The sequence below is a fragment of the Monodon monoceros genome, unplaced genomic scaffold, assembly GCF_005190385.1.
Source record: "Monodon monoceros isolate NGI ecotype Baffin Bay Population unplaced genomic scaffold, NGI_Narwhal_1 Super_Scaffold_12, whole genome shotgun sequence".
Lineage (NCBI taxonomy): Eukaryota > Metazoa > Chordata > Mammalia > Artiodactyla > Monodontidae > Monodon > Monodon monoceros.
In genome coordinates, this window is record NW_021703768.1 from 18,355,198 (window position 1) to 18,375,394 (window position 20,197).

Consider the following 20,197-nt stretch of genomic DNA (forward strand, 5'->3'; position numbering starts at 1 on the left):
CAAGAAAATAAATTACCAGTGTTTCACTTATTTAATGACATGATAATATGTATACCAACCACCAAAATAATAAGCATTTGCTGTTATGATATTTAGATTCAGTTGAGGGCACCTAGTTGATTCACATGATCTTGAACCACTCATGGATATTTTGGGGGGCTGGCTGCTTCTCAGCCAATCTAGGCTGGTCGTGACAGCAATGGCTTAGTAGGATCAGATCTGCTCTACAAGCTCCTCATCCTCCAACAGGATAGCACATATAAGTTCTGATGGGAATACAAAGAAGAACTACAAGTGCAAACACACAGATCCTCTTGAGGCCTAGGCGTAGAACTAGTACCATGTAACTTCCACCTTCCTCTACTGGCCAAAGCAATGCACATAAACAAGTGTAGAATCAGAGTGTAAGAACACTACAAGGTTACATGGCAGAGGTCATGAATACAGAGAAGTGAAGATTTGGGACCAATGATGCAATCAACCACAGCAGTAAGTGTTCAATTACATTTAAAAGAAATAGATCTATGATGTAGTTTGCAAATAGTATCAAATTAAAAAATACAAATGAATATTCAAAAATTAAATTTCTGTGTTCTATTCACTTATGCCTTTTCATATTGCTGACTTAAAAAAATCAAAGTATAATTTATATAAGGTGAAATGTTCAGCTATTAAGTACTGTTCAGTCAGTTTTCATGAATGCATATCAAGACACAGAATACTGATACTTTCACTACCCCAGAAATTTCCCTCACAGTCTTTCCTAATCAATTCACTTCAACTTTATTAATTTTATACTAGATGTATATTAGTCACTTCATTAAGATAAAAAAAGAAATAAAAGGCATAGCTATTAGGAAGAAGAAACAAAGCTCTGAATTCTGAGAAGATTATGTATTCATGGAAAACTGAAGAATTTACAAGAAAAGTAATAAAATATAAAAAGTGGATATAGCAATGTTTCAGGATACATAGTTACTATTAAAAATAAATTGCATTTATGTATATTAATGAAATACTAAAACTGACATTTAAAACAGCATCAAAAATTATCAAATACCAAAGTACAAATTTAACAGTGCAAGATTTTATAGACTCTAAGCTATAAATCTTTGATGTTATAAATTGAAGAAGATTTAAAAAACTGTAGAAATATACCAGTAAGAGGTCAGTTCTTCTTAAACTGATGTGGATTTACTTTAGTTTCCCAACTTAACATTAAAATATTAGCTGTGAGCTTTTCATTGGTGTCCTTTATCAGGGTGAGGAAACCTCCTTCCATTCATAATTTGCTGAGATATTTAATGAAAAATGTGTATTTTACCTTGTAAATACTTTCCTTGCCTCTATTGAAGTAAATAATATTCACTCAATCTGATAATGGTATGAAACAGTAATTTTTGAATGATAATCTATTCTTTCATCCTTGTTATACACCTCATATGATAATACTGTGTTTTCCTTTTCCTAGAATGATGGATTTGATTCACTAATACTTTAATGACTTTTGCATCTGTTTTCATAAAACATACTACTATGCAATTTTTTTGGCAATACCATTGTCTGGTTTTGCTATCAGGGTTGTAGTGGCCTCACCAAATGAGTTGAGAAACCTTTACTCTTTCTCTGCTTTATGAAAAACCTTACAAAAATTGCTATTCTTTCTTCTTTAAATGCCTAATTTAATTCATCAATGGAACAACTAGAATTGGTGCTGTATTGTGGGAAGATATTTATGAACTAAATATTCACATAGACATACAAATATTTAGGTTATCCACTCTTCTTGAATAGGTGTTGGTTATGTGTGTCTTTTAGAGTACTTTTTTTTTTCCATTTGGATTTCAAATTTATTGGCATAGAATTCTTCAATGTACCACTTGTTATTTTAACATCTATGAGATATGTAGTAGGTGGTTTTGCTTTAATTCTTGACATTCGTAATCTGTTTTTTTTTTTGTGTGTTTCCTTTTTTCTCCATTGTTTTGCTAGGGGTTCATGAATTTTATAGATATTTCTGGAGAAACAACTTCTCACTTCAGTCATTCTCTCATTTACTGATTTTCTCTTTTTTGTTTGTTTTCTATTTCATTGATTTTTACTGGTATTTATTTTTCTTCTTCTTCTTTAGTATTTGTTCTTTCTCTAACTTCTTTTTGTACTGGGAGCTTTGTTATAGGATGCATTCACATTTAGGATGATATCTTCTTAATTAACTGACCCTTTTAAGCTTATGGCCCTACCTTATAACCTTGAATTAAATTTTTCCTCATTTAAGAGCATCAGCAATGGCTTTCTTATGATTAATGAATGCATGGTAGATATATGTCCCTTTCTCATGCATAATGGATGAATAATAAATATAGGTCCGTTCTCTCATTTTCAACCTGTTTGTGTTTTTATATTTACAGCAAGTTTCTTATAAGTGGCATATGGTTGAATCTCGCTATTTTTATCCAGTCTTATAATGCCTCCCTGTTAATTGAAGTCCTTAGTCTATTTACATGTAATGTAAATTATTCATATGTGTGCATTCAAGTCTAATATACTGCTATGTGATTTTGATTGTCTCATCCTTGTTCGTCTATTGTTCTCTCCTTAAATTGTGGGTGACTTAAATATTTAAAAAAAAATTTATTTTATCTTGTCATATCTTTGTTGTTTTTGTCATGTATGCATGTGTGTGTATATGTTTGTGTTTTGCATTAAAAATGCAATATTGATCTTTAACTTTGAACATTCTGTTTAAACTATTTTAATGTTTCATAAAATTTTATCTATCATACGTTTCAAAATTACCTTTCAACTTTTGCTGTTGTTTATTTTACCTCTATATATGCTGTAAAACCTCTACTATAATCTGAATTGTGTCCCCCCAAAACTCATAAGTTTAAGCCCTAATCCCCAATATGATTGTATTTTTATATAAAGCCTTTAAAGTAGTAATTAGGGTTCAATGATGTCATAAGGGTGGGAGTTTAATCTATGATGATCAGTGTTCTTATAATAAAAGGAGGAGATACCAGGGATGTACACACGCAGGATAAAGGCCATATGAAAGCACAGCAAAGAGATGCCCATGTACAAGCCAAGGAGAAAGGCCATGGGAGGAACCATCTCCCCTGCTTGCACCTTCATCTTGAACTTCCAGTCTCCAGAACTGTGAGAATATAAATTGCTATGGTTTAAGTCATCCAGTGCAGGGCATTTTATATAATAAACTAATATACTTATGTTCTTTTATTATTTTTGACATTTTAATAAGCTACAAAATTTTATTCTTAAATATATATACATCCTAGATACAGTTGCCAAATTAATATTTGAGTATATCTTGATGTTACAGAATGAAAACTGAACACACTGTGAAGTTTAGTCATAGTTAAGGTGAAAAGAGAGTCTTGAAGTCTTTTGATTATATCTCAGTTATAAAATAATGACATTGATGCTTTTAACGTGCAATGCACATTTTTTTTTAAAATTCACTGCTCTTTTTAAATCTGAGACAGCTAACATTTTAAAAAATCACTGCTGTTTGGGAAAGTAATGGATATGCCTTTAAATGAATCATAATACAAACATATTTGCTTATTTATATGATGTTAAAATTCTTAATTATATAGCTACTAAAGTGTACCTTATGTTGATTAAATGATATTTGAAAATGTGGAAAAATGCATTGAATTTCAGGAACATAGCTCCAGTCATAGTTAACTTTGCTAACTTGTACTTATTTTTAGAACTCTCATCAGAGGACAGTAAAATACGATCTGGATCAAAGGTCCAGTGAATATGACTTTTCCTTAATGCATTTTGGTCTGCATGTTTACTTACAATCATTATTCCTCTCCAAATTTCCCACTTAGTCCATTAAAAATTAATGCTATGAAAGTTCTCTAAAATGTTCAGCTCTTTTTTGGAGTCTCTCAATGATTGCAACATTGTGCAAATCTGCTTCTTCCAGTGTGACTGTTTCATCTAGCAATTTGAGAAAAGGAAGTGGCACTGCCAGGGAAAGGGAGGACTTCTTTGAGACCCTTGGTATTTTCCAATGAAGTCTTTGATGTGGCTTACCCAAAACCTGTGACATGCAGCTCAAGCAGTGTTTAGAGGGAAATGAATAGCTATTAATGCCTACAGGAAATATAAAATTTCTGGAAGATCTTTTTCCATTTGGCTAACCAGATCTGTATTTTAGTGAAATGTTCCAGATTATTAGACAACAGGCAGAGTGTCTTTATTCTCATCCTCAATACTCTTTGCTTTAGAAAAAAATTTTGGTGTAGCACTTCCCAGTCTGTGATCCTGCCCTGAGAAGGGCTGGAATACAGTCTTCATTGACATACATAGTTCATTTTGTTTTTTTTTTTTTATTTTAACTAACATCCAGCATTTCTTTGTCAAAAATCTTTTGTAATTCTGAAGGTAATTCACCTTTTTGGTGGAGTTCAGAACCTACTTACTGACTTGCACCGTCAGAATAACTTCTGAAATCATTAGCGACTTAGAATCCATTTTACCATAGTTTTTTTTTTTTTTTGCGGTACACGGGCCTCTCACTGTTGTGGCCTCTCCCATTGCAGAGCACAGGCTCTGGATGCTCAGGCTCAGTGGCCATGGCTCACGGGCCCAGCCGCTCCACGGCACGTGGGATCTTCCCAGACCGGGGCACGAACTCGTGTCCCCTGCATCGGCAGGCGGACTCTCAACCACTGCGCCACCAGGGAAGCCTGTTTTCAGTAGTTTTAGTATGAGGTACTTGGCTGTGTTTTTATTTGCATTTATCACACTTGAGGTTTCTTTGAACTTTTTTGATCTGTGGGAGGTTTTGTTTGTTTGTTTTTAAACATTTAAAAAATTCTCAACCTTAATCTCTTAAAATATTTCTTGTGACCATTTCTCCCTTTCCTTCTTCTCCTCCTGGGTTTCCAGTACTTGTATATTTGAATGTTTTCATATTGTCCCATGGTTTTCAATTATCTATTCCATTTTTTCTCTGTCTTATTTTTGTGCTCTAGGTAAGAGGATTTCTATTGTCACATCTTCAAGTTCAAAATTATTTCCTTTGTTTTGTTTGTTCTGAATATACCATGTCAATCTAGCTTGTAGTTGAGTGGGGTTAGGGACTCTTGCTTATTTATTTATATTCAGTACCCCATGAATTTGAAAATCCTCTAGTGATAGACAGCTGCTGCTTTTTGCTTAGCGTGAGGCCTGGAATGATTGAGGCTATCTCTGTGGGTGTTATGGTTCTACCTTCTGCTTTCAGCAGGCCCAGGAAGACTTTACTAAAGATGGGTTTCTCCCTGTGCTTTGCTCCTCTCTCAGCAGTAGGGCATTGCTTGCTACCCAATGTAAGACTTATCCAGTGGGGAAAATATTTTTCAGTTTCCCTGCTACCAGTGCAACCTGAAACAGGCCCTGTTTCCTTGAGCCTTATGTCTTAGGCTTTCTCAGCATTCCTACTCTTCCACAGCAAACAACCACTTCCTCCTATTCAGTACAAAGTCCTGAACCCAAAGAGATTTCCTGGTACTCTCTCGACTGTAGCAAGTGTTTGCCTCATACTGATGCACTGTCAGAGATGGGTGTGTGTCCTGCTCAGCCTTTAGGGGCTGATGGCTTAATGCCATGAATTTAAAGAGGCTGTGGTAGGTAAGTGTTCTGTACCTCCCATAGCATCAGAGAGCTTTGCCTTTTAGGGCAGAGTCTTTCTGGCCCCCTCCCAGTGGTAGTCAGTCTTGGCCTTGTATTGATGTATGGGGTTGGGGAATATTGGTCATATTCTGTCTTTCCCCCAGTGACAGATATTTTCTGCTTCGGGCAGTGAAAGATCTGGGGCAGATGGTGTTCAATTTCCTTCCTTTCCCCAGTAGCAGAGAGCTGCATCTTTCATCACATCAAGATCCAGGTTGAGTGTGGATGGTTTTCCTGCTCAGGGCAGCCAATCCTTACCTTGCAGTCATGCAGGTTTGGTGAACAGGCAGGTTGCTTTAGGCTCTCCTTCTTCAGCCCCAGACATCAGCAAGCCATGCATCCTGTGAAGTTGGTATGTCTACCTTCCCTGTTCTCAGTCCCTCTCATGAGCAATTGACCTATGAAAAGGGTTGATGAGGGAAGGCAGTCTCCTCTTATGTCTGGGGCTTTCAGGGATTCCAAGTTAGCATGCTAGCCCTTACTTGGCATTTAATAAGTCATCAAATTTAAGCTGTTTTGATCCAACTTAATTTTATAGTAGCTAAGTCTATTTCCCATTGTTATGTCTTAGATGAAACACTTTATGTGTCTTATCCTTTCTCAGAAATGCATGTCACCCATTGGAATTTTTTTTTTAATTAGATAGCCTTTTGATCTTACCATTTTATTGAAGAGCAGGCCTGTTCTCATTTTTAAGGTGATAATAAAGTTGTTTTTTTGTTTGTTGCTGCTTTCCATGTTTTATGCAAAAAATAAAAGATAAATCTCACTCTTCAATTTTAAAACATAATTTTGGAAAGAAATGAGGTGTTAGCATATAACATTTGCCTGGTTTGCACTTTTACTAATGGGCACGTTTGCCACATTTTTTTTCTCATTCTAACTCTCATAGTCCTTTAAAATTATAGATGTTTGACTCAGTTTCATGGTAAAAAATAATAATTTGATAAATTAGAAGCCCATTTTATTTAGTATGTGACTATTATTGATTAAGTCCATCAGGTTATATATTTCTAAAGAGCTACAATATAAAGAGAAAGAACAAATTTTGAACTTTTTATTGTCTGCTGAAGCATTTCTTATAGGCATGTACAAACAGGCACACTGATGTACAAACAGATCCATCTAGAGTCTTCATTTCTACATCTTTACTGTCATCACCTATTTACAGAGAGACTCTTTTGGGACTTCACATATTTTTCTCCTAGAATTTTCTAGTTAACCTCAGATATTGCATGGACTCGAGGACAGTCTGTTGGTACAGTGATATTTGTTCTGTGATAACATGGGGTTATTACAAGTCTTTATGAGAAGACTTTAGCCTAGTTTTTTTCAGATCCTACACAACATGTCTTTTTCATTATTTTTAAACTGGATGGTTAGAGTGTGTGGATCATTAAACTTTGCATTCACACTAAAGAACAGAAATAGTGAAGGTTTTAAATAAGAGAGAGTGCTAGGGCACTAAGGAAGAGAGTGTCCTTTCTGACTTTGCAGAGGCAAAATCCTTGACTAAATGGCTGATAAACAGATCACTTTGAATATTTATAATAGTTTTGCAAAAAACTCCAAAGCAGTCATGCTACCTGTAATAATGAAAATGAAAATCTTTTCAGCTACAGACTTATTTCAAATAATAGTAATTTGTAAATGTTCTTCCAAGGAGAACTAATAATTATATTTTCATTTTTTTAGATATGCAGAGGTAGTAGCAAGTTTTTCATGGATTTTAATGAATCATGCATATTTTCAATCTATGCTTAGCAGTTCTAGACTTACCACTGTATCCTATTTAGCTTCTTAGGGCTTCTCAGCATATTTAGCAAGTTATTTTTGAATACAAAAAATTTTATTACATTTATAACCTAAGTCCAGAATGGTACACAATCATATTTGTATTAGTGATGCATTTACAGAAAGTAAACACACACTTTTTTTCTTCTTATAGGAAGAAACAGAGTATTATCAGATCCCTCAAATCCTCCTTCACAACCTCTTTTCTTTGGTGACTACAACTGCCCCTCCCCCCAAAGTGAATAACAACAATGCTGACATCTAAAATAATATATTGGTTTTGCACTTAATAGAAAAGGGATCATCTATTATGTACCATGTCTGTCTAGCTTATTTTCATCAATATTTTGCATATGACATTCACCCATATTGCTACATTTGGTTGTAGTTTATTCATCTCATTAATGAGTAGTCCATTTTATGAATGTATCACAATTCATTAATTGCTGTAAATAGACATTTGACTCCTTTCCAAATGTTAGCTAGTACAAATGTTGCTGCTATGAATGGCCTTTTTCATATATTTGGCTGAACGTATGTGGTGGGGAGATACACACAAGTGAAGTTACTTGCTCAAAGTATAAGTAGGTTAGCTATAGTAAATACTACCAACCACCTTTGTAAAGTGATTGCATTAATTTAAATTCTTAACAGTATATGAAAGCTCCAATTGCTCCATGTTCTCCCAAAACATGAAATTGTCTATTATTTTTATTTACCCTGCTGGTGAGATTATATTTCTGTTTTAATTTGCATTTACACTTTATGATGAATGAAATAGAGGACTTTTTCATGTGATTTATTCCCAGTTGAACATTATCTTTTGTGAATATCTTGTTTGAATCTTTTGCCAATTGTTCCATTAGGGCATCTTGCTTTTTATTGATTTATGAATGCTCTTTATATATTCCAGGCACATCCATTATTATATACATACATATATTAATGTACATATATTTTTTATCTACTTTGTAGATATACAAAGCCCAGAACATATTTCTCTATATTTATGCATTTATGTTAATCCTAGAGAAATACTAAGAGTTAAAGAGGATGAAAGACACAGACTATTAAAAATTGACAGGTCATCTTGAGGCCATGTCCTTGAAATCTCTCGTATGACATGAAGATATAACATTAATTGAAGATCTTGGGGGCAAAATGCCATGTTAACAAACATTTTTCCACAAAAATCCACTCTTATTTTGACCATGAACTCTTACCTCATGTTTTGAATTTGATCTTCAAGGGCCACTAAACTCAATCTCTCATATTCTCCTTTTTATCAGAGTTTATAAGTCTTTTTCTTGAAGTGTTCTAGAATTCATTATTTTCATGGTTGTCTTACCTGTTTTTTCTCCCAGGCCTCTGGGATCTGCCTTACAAATATCTTAATAGAAATCATGTGTATTATTATTTTTTCCTTTGACTAGTATAACATCAAACAATAGCATTAAATTCTATCTCTGATAGAGCTGTATGAGTTATTAATTTCTCCTTTTACCCATTTCTACCTAATTTATCACCTCATACCTGCATGATTTCATTTTCTTGCTGACTGATCCTCATGGCTTTTGTCTACCTCCCTTCCAAGTCATTCTATACAAGGCTTAACAGATATATATATTTAAAAGTTAAAACTCTTTATGAGAATAACCCACTTAAAATCATTTAATTGTAAAGTCTTAGCATGTAGACAGAGTCTTCCAATATTTGATTGGGCCTTACCTTATTAACTTATGCTCTAATAGATTTGTGTAATTGGGACATGACATTGAATTACTTAATATTCTTATGGCAGTAAGGAAGAATTCTGCTTAAATCATTGTCCCATACCTACATTCTATTAAATAAGCAAGCATCTTCATTTTAATAACCATATGAATTATTTTTCTGTAGAATTCAACTTGTAACTTTTCATTTTTTCTTTCATTTTATTGCAAGTCTTTTGAAAACTTGTACAGGACATGATTAAGTTATGATAATAACTAAACTTAAAATAGTGCATTCTTCATTCAGTCGTTGTCAGTGTTCTAATATATGTCTTGTTCTTTCAGAAATAATTTAAAAATTCACATTTTTCAAAAAATCATTTGAGATTAATTTAGGGTAGACTTAGATAGGCAACAGGGATTTTATTTCAGTATTGATTTTTCACAGAAATTTGCTCAGATTCCCATATGATCATACCATATTGCTTACAGCACAGCCCAGAAGGTTAGTATTAAATAACAGTCTTGATAAGACCCCAGGCGATTTAAGTACATCTTGGAGTCATTTCTCTCTGATTTCTCTTGAGTTATCTACTGTGGAACATGAAACAATTTTATTTTACTTAAAAAGCTCAGGTCTAAAGAAAAGATGGTTGTTTCTTCCAAAGGAAAATATTTTTATATGAAATTTCAGTTAAAAATATTTCAGGATATTTCTGTCTTTGTAATGAACTCTTTCATGTGAATCAGTTTATTTTGAGTCATTCTTTTAAACTGTAGAGAATATTATACATACCATATTTATTTTATATCTAATTTTTGTTCTTATTATTCACTGTTTTATTCCTCAAAAGATTACCTGGCATAGAGTAGGTACTGAACAAATATTGTTTTAATGAAATTAGCAGGTCCACTGTGTACTATTATTTACCTTTGAGCACACTAATCTAATCTCCCATTTTCTTGGCCTTTTTCTGTAAAATGTCAGTAATAAAGTAAGTATGTATTTCACAAGGTTGTTATTAAGATTAAGTGAGATATTGAACATAAAGCAAAGTATAGTGCTCAGCACATTGTAAGCTCTCAATAAGTATCAGCTTTTCTTATTAAAATATTTTCAGGACTTTCTTAAGGAAAAATCTTAAGTAGTATAAGTTACTATATTCAGTTTTAACTATTTAATAGATCAAATCCACCATGAAAACACAAAGACATTCCTAGTGTAGAGAATGTTACTGAGAACATAATGTTGCCTGAGGCAGTTTCTCAGGGAAGTCTCAAAATTGTTTGAGTAATGACAACGGTGTGATAATAAGTGTATGTAATAGTTTCCTAGAGCTTCCATAACAAATTACCACAAACCTGATGTCTTAAAATAACAAAAATGTTGTTCTGTCCCCGTTCAGGAGACTAGAGTCTGAAATCAAGATTCAGCAGGGTTGTTCCCTTCCAGAGGCTTGAGAGAGAATCTGTTCTGTGTGTCTCTTCTAGCTTCTCATGGTTGCAGATGATTATTGGCATTCTATGGCTTGTAGCTGTATCAGTCTAAACTCAGTTTCCATCATCATATTTCTCTGTGTGTCTCTGTGTCCTCTGTCAAAGACACCAGCCTTTGGATAGGACCACACTAATCCAGGATGACCTCATCTTAATTTGTTTACATCTTCAAGAATCCTATTTCCAAAAATAAGGTCACATTTACAGGTTCCAGAGGATAGGGTTTGAATTTATCTTTCTGGGGAGAACACAGTTCAAGTCACAACAATGTATATAATATGTTTTTTTATATACAGAACTCAGTTAACATTTCAAAGATAAACATATCTTGGGGGAAGACATGTCCTAAAATAATGTTACATCATTTTAACTAATTAATTTTACAGCCTGAATATTAATAATCTGCATAATCAGTTAGATGGGAAGTTTTAGTGAGTGCACACACATGTACCATTATTAACTGGCCCCCAAATGATACAGAACATTTCAGCCAAACTTCAAAATCACAAAGGCCAATTAGCAGTCAGTTTTCTCCCCAACGTCCAGCCTCTGGTAAGTACTAATCTGATTTCTGTCTCCACAATTTTTCTTTTTCTTGACTTTCAAATAAGTAATATCTTAAAGTATATAGTCTTTTGTGCCTGCCTTCTTCACCTTGTCATCGTGATTTGAGGTACAAGGCTTGTCACATGAATCAGTAGCCCATTAATTTTTATTGCAAAGTAATATGCTATTTTATGGATACAACACAGTGGCTTTATGCATTCTTGTATTGATGAATATATTGGTTGCTTCATGTTTGAAAACAGGAATTATTATGAATAAATCTATATACAAGCTTTTGTGTAGACCCATATTTCTGTTTGTCTTGGGTAATAGCTAGGAATGGAAATGGTGATTAACATAGTAAGTGAATCTTTAACTATATAAAACAACTGCCAGATTTTTCCAGAGTGGCTATACCATTTTATATTCCCACCAGCAATAAGTTCTAGTTGTTTTACATACTCTAAAATTCTTGGTACTGTCAGTCTTTTTAATGTTAGTAATTTTGTTGAATTTTAATAAATTCTTATTATGATTTTAATTTCTATTTCCTTGATGAAAATTATGTTAAACAACTTTTCATATGCTTCTTTGCAATGTGCATATCTTATTTGGTGAAGTGTTTGCTTACGTGTTGTCCATTAATTTTATCAGGTTGTTTGTGTGCTTATTTTTGATCTATAAGAATTCTTTATATAGTCTACAATAAAGTCGTTGTCAGAAATATATTTTGCATATATTCTTCATCTGAGTCTTGCTTTTTAAATTTTTTGAAATGTCTTATGGTGATCAGAAGTTTTATTTTTAATTTAAAATTAATTTTTCAATTTTTCTCCTTATGATTGTTGCTATTATGCCATATCTAAGAAATCTTTGCCTAACCGATGATCACAAATATTTTCCATTAACATTTATTTCTACAAGTTTACTTTTATCTTTAATTTTAGGTCTCCACATTTAGGGCTATAATCCACCTGGAATTAATTTTTATATATGGTGGGAGTTTTTTTTTAATATATATTCTTTTTTTATTTTTAATAAACTTTATTTTTTAGAGCAGTTTTAGGTTCATAACAAAATTGAATGAGAGATATAGATTTTCCATTGTAATGAATTTCCAATTGTACTAGAGGAATTTGCTGCAAAGATTCTCTTTTCCACATTTAAATAGCCTTGTACTTTTTCATAACTCAATTGATTTTGTATGTATGCATCTATTTCTCTTCTCTCTTCTTGACTCAATTGATATATATGTGTGTATACACACATACACGCACACATACACACACATACACACACACATTTTTTTTCTTCTCATACTAGCCTGTGTTGTTTATTGTGACTATAATATCTCTTGAAGGCAGGCAATTTAAGCCCTCAAACTATATTCATCTTTTACAAACTTATGTTGTCTCTTTTAATCCTTTTGTCATTTGTTTTGCTATTATTTTGTAAAATTCCATATTTAGATTCTTTGTGGCTGATGTATAAAAATATTATATATATAAATATGTTTCTCATTTAACCTACAGCCATGCTAAAAATACATATAAATCTATTATATTTTGTTTATTTCTTCAGGATTTATCTATACACAATAGTTCCTTTTGCAAATAAAGATGGACTTTCTACTTCCCTTAGAGTATGTTTTTTTTTTTGTGGTACGCGGGCCTCTCACTGTTGTGGCCTCTCCTGCTCCGGAGCACAGGCTCCGGATGCGCAGGCTCAGTGGCCATGGCTCACGGCCCAGCCGCTCCGCGGCATGTGGGATTTTCCCGGACCGGGGCACGAACCCGTGTCCCCTGCATCGGCAGGCGGACTCTCAACCACTGCGCCACCAGAGAAACCCAGAGTATGTCTATTTTTATTTCCTTGTCTATCTTTCTTATACTGCCTAGGACCTTCAGTAAAATGTTTTCTTTTTTATTTTTTCTTTTTATTTTTTTGCTGTATGCGGGCCTCTCACTGTTGTGGCCTCTCCCGTTGCGGAGCACAGGCTCCGGACGCTCAGGCTCAGCGGCCATGGCTCACGGGCCCAGCCGCTTCGCGGCATGTGGGAACTTCCCGGACTGGGACACAAACCGGCGTCCCCTGCGTTGGCAGGCGGACTCTCAACCACTGCGCCACCAGGGAAGCCCTTCTTTTTTTTTTTAATGTTCTTTAGTTTTTAACTTATTGTGTCTTGTTATTTAATGTGGGATATCTGTAGGGTGAATATTTTGATCTTGCTGTATCATCTAGCTTTATACTCTATGAGCTTGCCTTAACTCATAGTGATTAGATCATTCTTATTTCTTGTAATTTTTGATATGGTTTAAGTCTGACATCTTGCTGTTTGTTTTCTCTTTTCCCATCTGTTCTCTTTTTTTTTTTTTAATGTTTCATGCCTTATCTCGATTTTTTAAATGTCATTACATCCTAACTATATATTTTTGTTCTATTATTCTTTGTCAATGATCACTCTATGGTATGAAATATATACTTTTTTTGTTTGTTTTGTTTTGGTTTTGGTTTTTTTTTTGCGGTACACAGGCCTCTCACTGTTGTGACCTCTCCCGTTATGGAGCACAGGCTCCAGACGCGCAGGCTCAGCAGCCATGGCTCACGGGCCTAGCCGCTCCGCGGCATGTGGGATCTTCCCAGACCGGGGCACAAACCCGCGTCCCCTACATCGGCAGGCGGACTCTCAACCACTGCGCCACCAGGGAAGCCCCCCTGAAATATATACTTTTTAACATCACATTCTACCTTCAGGTTACATGTACTACTTAACTTATAATGTAAGAATAGTACAAAATTGCACTTTTTAAAAAATTTCTATTACTGTATTTCCATTTCTGTTATTGTATTAGTAAACATTTAACTTGCGCACACAAATCTCACAGAGCATTGTTATTGTTTTCTTTAGAGAGTAAATTATCTTTTAAAGATAATTAAAACAAGATAAAAAGCATTATCTTCTATACCTACACATGCATTTACTTTTGCTGACACTTTTCATTCACTTTTATCTGGTGTAATTTTATTCTACCTGTAGGACTTACTTTTACATATCTTTGGGGCAGGTTCATGGACAATGGATTCTGAACTTTTCTGCCTGAAAAACTACTTCCCCTTTATCATTACAATACATTTTCTCTGTGTTTAGAATCCTTGGCTGACATGTTTTTCTTACATTTGTCTTCTGATGTGAATGAGTTGTGATATGAAGTTTATTGTTTTGCTTATTTTCTTTCCTCTGTACACATTGTGTCTTTTTCTCTAGTGTCTCTTAAGAGTTTATCTTTACCACTAGATAAGCCTTATGATGAGTTTCTTTATGTCTATTGTGATTGCGATTCATTTAATTTCTTGGACTTATAGGTGTATGAGTTTAACCAAATTTTGTATTGATTCCTGTAATCATCACGGGTCCAATAAAGTTGTGTCCCATTATCCTATTGTCAACCATGTTAAGCTGGAAACTAAATTTTCCAGAATCCAATTTCCTGTCAAGTCTTAGGTTAGAGTTGGCCAGGAACTTTCACAAGGTATGGAATGAAGAAGTGTGGCATTGGCCATCACTCAGTGAATGTTGCTGTGGTTAGATGCTGAAGTACCCAGAAGTTTCCAGCTTGTCCTACTGCCCTCTCAACTCATTGTCCAGATCTTTTGCCAATGGGCTTTTTGTGTAAATTCACAGAGGCAATAGGCTGACACTCCTATTCTAGTAGCTCCCTCCTTGCACTTGCCCTTCTGTAGCTGAATATGTGCTTGGCTTCTCAGATTGACACGGTGGTGATGCAGCTGAATCTCTCTTACCTGTGTTTGGACATTCATTTTTCTCTCTCTTTTCGTAATTGTGCAAGCTTTAATTCCTATAGTAAATCACATTCCCACTATTACTGCGTTTCCAGTTTCATCAATCAACCTTTGCTGATACAGTAGGTATTATGATGATCTCTATTTTTTAAATAAGTAAAATAAGAAATGGAAATAATTAGTAATTTCTTTAATATTAAAAAGCAAATGAGCAGTTGAGCTAGGATTTAAATATGTGAAGCCTGTTTAACCACCCTGCCATATTGTGGTAATACAATATATTTTATTTTAAAATGCGATATTTTTATGACTATATGTGTTGAAACATTTGGAGATGTTTATTTATTTGCTAGAACTCCTTGCCAGCTCTCACATTCATGTAATGACTACAGAGTATTAAAATTAAGTTCAAGAATAGATTTTGTTTTTGTGTTTTATGTCAGGGGTGATACATACAAGAAGAAGCATTCTGTGAATAAAAGTATCAAGAAACAATATCAAAAATATATTTGAATAAGAAATAATAAGTACTGATATAAATACAAATTAAAAAAATTCAAACGTAAATTTACATTACCTAGATTTTCTTATATTTTTTCTGCCATAATTATGGCATGAATTCTTTTTTTCACTGACATTTATTTTTAAATAGCCACACTCATTATGCATTGCCTATGGACGAGTAAAGACTCTAATAAATATTGATTTCAAATGCCTGGAAACATATAATATTTCAGTAAACACACTCATAATGAAACAAATTAAAATGAATAATGTATGCTTACATTTGTGTATTTACTAAACTGTGAATAAAATATCTTTTATTAACACATAATTCTGGTTCCTGAGCACAAAATAATTTTTTAAAAGGAGAAAATATTTTATTTATTAATTTATTTACTTATTCAAGATATACGTAGTCACTTCTATGTTCCAGGCACCTAAATTTTATAAGCAACTCTTTTCATTAGTGTTGATTGTGCTATTAAATGCCAGATTATGTATTATGTACAATTCAAATCAGTAGGTAGGTAGTTGTGTGGATAATGTTTACATAGCTTCACCTGAATTTGCAAGTATTATCATAATATTAGATTAAAATATGTTGTCACTTGTCAGTTAGATAATCAGCAAAATGCCTAGTTCAAACAACAGAGTACCAAAAAAAGTAGAGTAGTACTTTTGTTTATTTGTAAAATAGTCTACATTTTTATGTTCAAATGAATAAACTTAGCTTTTGTTTGCATTTGCAAAAGACTGTATAGTTGTTTCATATACACATTTAATTTTAAGTTAGCAATGATTTAGAAATTTTTAAAGTGCATAAAATAATACATAACAAATACTACAAAGACACAGTGTAGTGTAAGAATACCAGGTTACCTCTCCTGGATCTATAAATCAATTTATAAATGATTTTGAAACACTGGTTCCTCGTCTATATAACATAAAGGAAGAGAATGGCATAATCTTTTCCAGCTATATGAGGTGATCTAAGTAGTTAACATTTTGAAATTTTCCCAATGTATTTTTACTGCCTAGTTAGTTGGTCATATTTGCTCTGAAAATTCCTACCAATGGAGCAAGAAATGAGGATAAATATCATTGCTTCAAAGAAATATAAATGTTGCTGTAAGTAAAATGCATCACATAATTTAACTTTGGGGTACAACCTTGAAGAGACTCACAACCAAAATATTAGCCTGAGTGCAAAGGATGTTCAGTTACTAAGGCTAAATAAGTTGGTTTAGTTTTGAATTTAAAAGCCTTTTCTTGGAAGGTCATGGTTATATTATTTAAATTATTTCTCTGTGTGTAGGCAACCTATAACGACAAATTCCAGCAGTATCCAGGTTCTAAACCTACTTTGGTGGTGTAGAATTAATGTTTGAGTTTTGAGTGTAATTCTTGATAGTTATGTTAGTTATTTTGGGCTGTCATAATAAAATAGCATAAACTAGGTGGCTTAAACAACAAACATTTATTTCCTCACAGTTCTAACGCCAAGATCAAGTTTCCAGCATGGTCAGTTTCTGGTGAGACTTCTCTTCCTGGCTTTCAGATGATGCCTTCTTGGTGTGTCTTCCCATGGTGAGGAGTGAGTAGGAAGCAAGTTCTCTGGCATCTCTTCTTCTAAGGGTACTGATTTCATCATGAAAGCTCCACCTTCATGACCTCATCTAAGCCTAGTTATCTCCCAAAGGTCTCACCTTTAATTATCATCACATTTGCTTAAACATATGAGTTTTAGGGGACACACAATTCAGTCCATAATAGTGCTCCTGTATTTTCATGTTCACACTTCATACACTTTCAGTTTTATTTTTGTCTCAGAGAATTTGCCTTCACTTCCTGGGAAATACATCTTTATTTCTCAATGGAGTGTCTGTCTCACTACCTACTGGGAAAGTTGGGTGTTACATGAACAAATTTTCCATGTATTATATGTTTCACCTTGCTGCCTTTTCGCAACCTTTCAGTCTGCTAATATTTTGCCTTATGTGAATGAGCTGCTATATATTTCATTTTTGTTATTCTATTTGAATCAATTCTGCCAATTCCTAGACGTTTCCCCAATAATAAAATTTTAATGATTCAAAAGAGTATTAGAGGGCTTCCCTGGTGGCGCAGTGGTTGAGAGTCTACCTGCCGATGTGGGGGACACAGGTTCGTGCCCCGGTCCGGGAGGATTCCACATGCTGTGGAGCAACTGGGCCCGTGAACCATGGCCGCTGAGCCTGCGCGTCCGGAACCTCTGCTCCGCAGCGGGAGAGGCCACAATGGTGAGAGGCCACAACGGTGAGAGGCCTGCGTACCGCAAAAAAAAATAAAATAAAAAAAAAATAAAGTATTAGAGTTAAAGTGAAAAATATAAATAAAAGCAATGTATATTCATTTCAGAAAATTAGTTATATTTTCCAAAATATCTTTTCAAAGAAGAGGATTCTTAAGTGTTTGTTCAGTTGAAAGAAGGAATTTTTCAGTTATAAATATCATGAAAATTACATAATTTATAAGTTGATATTGACTTTCTAAAATGAACATCAATATTTATTGAACACCATGTGTATCTTTATCCAGGCAACTTCAGAAATAATTAGTCTTGATATTCATAGAAAATGGAAATCAATAACTAAAATGTGAGAAGCATTAACTATCATGTTGTAAATTCTGTAAATTCCATTGATGTTTTAAGGGTTTAATCTAAGTCTTTGATTCTAAAGAGTAGCATCACTTAAAGTAATTTAGCCTAACTAAAGAATGACTTATGTAATATTCTAAGCTTACAACCATGTAGAGAAGTGTTAGGCAACTGGCCAAATCAAAGCCTAATAGATGACAACATATTTAGAATTTTTTCATTTAATCGAAAAATAAATTTTAATAACTAACAAATTATGATTGCAGTCTACGCCTAATTTTCACATCTGCTTAAATTTGCATTTTAAATAATAGAGTCTCTTCATTATATTGCCAACAAATTTTCATGCAAGGTTGAACTATGTCTTGTAATGGGATGAGGTGATATGGATTTTGATACTTGCCTTTCCTCTGTGACCTTGGGCATTCCAACTTAACAAAAAAAAAATAATAATTGACTTCAACCATCAAAGCACTGAGTCAGATGTCACAGGGATAGAAACCAAAAGGAAACACTGTCCTCACACTGGAGGAGTATACAATTCCGTTGGGGACAAAAGTATGAAAGGTATACAAGTTTCTATAATTCAACGTAGACTTTAAGTGCCTTTGAAGAGGGACTCTGGGAGGGATCATGCCAAGAAGTACTTCCCAGAACTTCTGCTGCCAGTGTCCTTGTCCTCACAGTGAGCCACAGCCACCCCTGCCTCTGCAGGAGACCCTCCAACACTAGCAGCTGTGCCGGGTCTCAGTTGCAGCACCTGGGATCTTTGTTGTCATGTGCTGGATCTTTGTTGCAGCATGCAGGATCTTTGGTTGCAGCATGTGAACACTTGGCTGTGTCATGTGAGATCTAGTTCCCTGACCAGGGATTGAACCTGGGCCTCCTGCATTGGGAGAGCAGAGTCTTAGCCACTGGACCACCAGGGAAGTCCCTAGTGCTACTCCACTGGTGGATGTGCTCCAGTTTCTTTCCCATTTACTTGATGGGCTTTGCAGTTACTTCCAGTCTTGGGCTCCTTTGACTGTTTTGGTGATCAACAAAGGGACCCAAAGCAGACTTCTGTCCTTTGCCTCAACACTACAGGGAACCAGAGCCTTGGTACCAGCAGAGGCCTCTGGTGCCCATCCACCTCCTTGGAGAATCCAGACAAATTTGGATGCATCTCTTCTGGTTCTCAGATTTCTCATATTGGTTGATGGTCCTGAGTTTTATTTGGCAGTATGTATCGGCCATGTGGCTGACAAGGTCTTGGTGCTCCGGCCGAGTGTCAGGCCTGTGCCTCTGAGGTGGCAGAGCCGAGTTCAGGACATCGCTCCACCAGAGACCTCCGAGCTCCATGTAATATCAAACAGCGAGAGCTCTCCCAGAGATTTCCATCTCAATGCTAAGACCCAGCTCCACTCAATGACAGAAAGCTACAGTGCTGGACACCCTATGCCAAACAACTAGCAAGACAAGAACACAACCCCACCCATTAGCAGAGAGGCTGCCTAAAATCATAATAAGGTCACAGACACCCCAAAACACACCACCGGACGCAGTCCTGCCCACCAGAAAGACAAGATCCAGCCTCATCCACCAGAACACTGGCACCAGTCCTCTCCACCAGGAAGCCTACACAACCCATTGAACCAACCTTAGACACTGAGGGCAGACACCAAAAACAACAGGAACTATGAAGCAGCAGCCGGTGAAAAGGAGACCCCAAACACAGTAAGTGAAGCAAAATGAGAAGACAGAGAAATATGCAGCAGATGAAGGAGCAAGGGAAAACCCCACCAAACCAAACAAATGAAGAGGAAATAGGCAGTCTACCTGAAAAAGAATTCAGAGCAATGATAGTAAAGATGATCCAAAATCTTGGAAAAAGAATGGAGAAAATAAAGAAACGTTTAACAAGGACCTAGAAGAACTAAAGAGCAAACAAACAATGATGAACAACACAATAAATGAAATTAAAAATTCTCTAGAAGGGATCAATAGCAGAATAACTGAGGCAGAAGAA

At 34.8% G+C, this 20,197-nt stretch overlaps 1 pseudogene; it reads right to left on the minus strand.

The window, feature by feature from the left end:
* Window positions 1-3,883: 3,883 nt before the first annotated feature.
* LOC114891517 lies at window positions 3,884-4,522 on the minus strand (annotated as a pseudogene).
* Window positions 4,523-20,197: the final 15,675 nt, after the last annotated feature.